Below are 4,827 nucleotides of genomic sequence, written 5' to 3'. Positions count from 1 at the left end.
GTCTCATCACAGTGTAACTTTTTAGTTCATGGTTGGGAGAAATCTATATCTAACAAAGTGAACCGAGTAGTGCCAAGTACAATCACACTTGACTACATGATTGTAAGCCGTATTTTCGTAATCTATTTTTGCTATAGATACATTCATTTTTTTGGGTGTCAACTAGTTTTAATGGATCAATACATTAATATTTTGGTCTAAAAAAGTAATAATTGGATATCAAGCTTTATGAGAATGACAGTATAAAAATGAAACTATTGTAAGTACCACAATTGCACTATAACATTCATATGGAGTATCTAGTATAGCTTGGAAAGGCACATTTCTTACAATCTCTACTACTATGTAGGTCATGGAGGTAGATCTTTTATGAGTTCTAATAATAGTTAACCATAATACTTGAGACAGTGATATTTAGTAATGAAACGGTGATTCAAAGGTACAAATAAATTATGATGAAAATTTGATCGTTTATATAAATTGTATTATCAAGTGCATAATGATTCAAAAGCTAAGGTACATTGCAATAATACTTGACACATAGTGATATTTAGTAATGAAATGTTGATTCAAAGGTTCAAATAAATTATTATGAAAATTTGACCGTTTATGTCAATTGTATTATCAAGTGGATAATGATTCAAAAGCTGAGATACATTGCAATAATAACTCATTAACTAAAGGCGAAGTTGCCTAGGATTCACAATTAAGAAGTCTTGAATTACTTAGAGGCAAAGAATATGGACGCTCCAAAGGTCCCATGACTAAATGCTAAACAAAGAAAGGGATATCCAATGGGATTGCAAGATATCCTTTCGTATTATGCTAGTTAAGGGATAAAAGTTTCTTTCTCATATAAAGTTATTTAATTTGTGTGAAGAATCATGCAAAACAAATGGTGCATTACATCTGAAATGGTCCTCCAAAATATCCATGGGAGTCAAGAAATGCTCAAAATAGAGGTTCGAAGCCCAAGTTAAGGATCTAGGGAGGGGTGCGGAAATTTATCCCTCCATGGTTGCCATGTCCTATAATGTAGAGTAATAAATTTATCAATCCATAACTTGATCTTGACACATTCATTTTGCACATTTCTTGCCTCCCATTCGTGATGTTGGGACATTTTAAATACAATGCATCCTCCACTTTTCCTAACTCTTCACTCAAATTATATATATTATACCAAGAATATATTTTTCACATTGCCATCATACTAGAAGGGGCATGCCAAACCATCTTGAGTTTGTCATGTCTTGCAATCTCATTGGCTAGTTGTTTCTTTGTTTGGCATTTCTTTACACAATCCTCTTATGAGTCTAAATTTCTTGTTTTCCCTAGTGTATGATGTATCTGGGCCTTGCGGAACTCTTCCAAAACTTTGAAGGATCCATGAATTGCACCACATCACTAAACACATCCTTATTAATTTCCATTCTCCTATCAAAGCATTCATTTTGGATGCTCACTCTTGTGTACACATATGATCATAAGGAAGTGAAGCTTATCCATTTGTAATAGTCGTTACACCTTGTGGCATAATGGTTTCCTTCACCATATATATTGGTTAGAATGATGCAAACTCAATGTGTGCCTTGCATGATGTCTTTGAGGCCATACAAGTAGTTATTCAAGTGATAATCCCAATATCTAGGTTTCATGCAAAAGATATGTGAGCTTGGGCTCTCTAAGTTTCATGCAAAAGCACATCTCCAAAGGGACAATCCCAATTTCAAGGTTTCATGCAAAAGAAATGTGAGCTTGGGCTCTCTAAGTTTCATGCAAAAGAAGGCATGTGAGTTTGGGCTCTCTAGGTTTCATGCAAATGACATGTCAACCTAGGCTCTCTAGAGGACCTATAGTCTTCTTTGAAAATGCAACACTTGTAGGGACTAAAAGCAAGCCCAATCATGGCATTCTCTAGGCTCTCACTAAACCTCTCAACCAATCGCACCAACCTAGTAGCTATAAGCACCATACTTTGGAAAATTATTTATTATGCGCATTTTTTGTTTCGTTGTCGACCAACTAACAATTTCCACTTGATCTCCTAGCAATGAAGACATAATAAAGTAGTACACTAAACCTCATTCGACATTCAATGAGGCCTCTCATAAAACAAAAATCATATCACTTGTAGTACTCCAAATGTGTGGGTTAGATCCCCCAATACACAAACTTTGCTCTAATTCACTAAATCCCCCAATGGAAATCCACCTAACCTACAACTTGAATAACCTTACAATGCTCAACTACAAGGAAAAGAGGTGATATGTATCATGTTGGTCTTAAAAGATTAAGCATGAGATAAAATGGTGTATGATTTCATGCGCAAGAAAAATATTTTAGTTTGGAAGAACAAGGTGATGAGTGCTCAAATAATTCTTTATATATAATCTTATCTTGACACTTTAATCTTGAATCCTACTTGAATGAATGCAAATCCATATAAAAATCAACGAGGATGATCGTTGGGTTTACTATCATTTGTTTTATGCACTATCTGTGATTTCTTTATGTAAAATTCTCTTTTTTTTGCATGCGAGCATCCTTTATCTCCCCCATGCAAATGAGATTGTACCACCAAGCCATGCTACCACAAAAAATCATCAAAAATCTCAAGCTATCCCATTTTATCTTATCATAATCAATTTTCCTTCATAAAAATTGATAAAGCATAATTTCATCTATTTTTTATAACTTTCATGTTGCAAGTTTTTTCTATTTGTCTTGTATTTATAATTTTACCTAATTTTTTGTGTTTTTCTAATTCTTGGATGCAATGGACAAAGAAACATTCAAAAATGTAAAAAGAAACGAAGAGAACATATGGAAGATAGAGGTTTCCTTTCGACAACACTCGTATGAATCATGCTTTAGAAAATATTGAGAACACTGCAAGCATCATCAATGAAATGCTAAGTTTTTTCCATCCTCCTTCACGTCAACTATCCTCACCTTGAGTTCAGTATTTGACTATGCAAAATCAAGGTTTTGTGCTATGTGTAAATAGGCTTCATAGTGAGAGGAGAGCAAAATGAGAGAAACAATTAAATCAAAGAATGGCTACCATTGCTCAACTGAAATGGGAGAAACATAGAAATCAAAGAATGGTTGCCATTGCTCACAAAATCAACATGAATATGATCAAGATGAAGAATATGAATTTGAGAACATGCAAAGTACCACCTAGAGTGAAAAGAGACCCTCCAGACATGGAGTATCTCCTTGTGAGACTAAAGCTCATTGACATGTAGAGTGCTTCGTAAAGAGACGTGTGAAGAATAAAAATCCTAGATGGGTACCCCTTTTCAAGGTAAAGATTAAGGATTCATTATCCAAAGAGTTATCGATAGAAGGATTCCTAGTGGCTGCCATTGCCTACAAAATCAATGTACTTATGCTCAATATGAAAAATATTCATCTATTCCCATGGTTTCTATAGGAACGTGCAAAGCACCACCTAGAGTGGAAAGAGGCCCTCTAGACACAGAATATCTCCTTGTGAGAGTAAAAACTCCTCGAAATGCAGAGTGCTCCATAAAGAGACCTGCGAAGAATAAAAATCCTATATGAGTATCCCATTTCAAGGTAAAGAACATGTAAGGGACCGTTATCCAAATATTTACTAATAGGAGACGAATAAAAATCCTCCTAAATGTGACTAAGGAACTTCTCAATAATAGAATTGATGTCACAAACAACATCCTCCTCTAGATATCATTAGTACGAAGAACAGCAACCATTAAATCAAGATCCACTAATTCAGCATGAACACCTTAAAGTCAACTGAACCATGAGTGACTAAAGATATTGGAGGAGGAGAGTGAGGAGTAGAAGTGGGTATTAAAACTCAAGGAAGCAAAATAAGCTAAAACAACTCAAACCAAGGATAGAAGGGCTCGCTAGATGGAGAGAGAGGATTGGCAAATATAGAATAAGAAGATGGTGAAATGACATAATCCAATATGAAAGGGCAAATAGGAGAAATCAATGACACAAAAAAATAGGAGGGGAAGATTAAAATACAATTGGATAATCACCATGCAAATGAAAAATGTCACTACCAAGAACTTTATTTTCGAAGAAAAGAAAAACTCTATTAACAACACATCATAGAACATCCCCGTGAGATAAAATACAAAATACATACAACTCTAGAGAGAGCAACTAAGTACATCATAAATGTAATTGTTGTGTGAATAATCAATCTAGTGAGTTATAATGACAGACCATCTAGGGAGCTAAGGTAAAATATGGTCCTCAATTCCCAAGCCCACAAGAAGGTGTCTCTCCTCCTCCTCATCTCTTAGGGCCACTATGTAACCTCTCCCATCTCTCATAGAGTATGGTTGATCTATGTCCAAATCCTCAAGAGAGTCTCTACATCAAATATGTCATGGAGCTCTACAACATGTCTATTCTTGTAATCCAAATGTATTTGGCAATACTACTAGCTCCCATGCATGACAAAATGATCATGGGATCATTGTGCCTACAAGTAGCCTAGATTGTGGATCCTACTCAGATGCTAGCACTGATGAAAAAGAATGGCTCCCCTCAAATCCTCATATCCACATGTTGGATCTCTATCTATGACCCAAGCTACAAAACCCCAAGTCACAACCATGGTCTTTGATGTGATGTAAAAGTCCATCTTTACGGCTCTGCTCCATACCTCCTCAAGTTCCCACAGATAGTGTCTCCACCTCTCCCCTACCTCCCCACATCTTGTACATGCCATTAAGACCTTGCCATACCTAAGCCCATCTACCAAACTACTAAGCTCTTCTAAGCTAAGGGCCATAAGGTTCCTAGGACTAATGTTGT

Source organism: Lygodium microphyllum, chromosome 5 (genome assembly GCF_053477565.2).
Source record: "Lygodium microphyllum isolate KBCC chromosome 5, Lygodium_microphyllum_v1.1.10, whole genome shotgun sequence".
Classification (NCBI taxonomy): domain Eukaryota; kingdom Viridiplantae; phylum Streptophyta; class Polypodiopsida; order Schizaeales; family Lygodiaceae; genus Lygodium; species Lygodium microphyllum.
Note: the sequence above shows the minus strand (reverse complement) of the source record.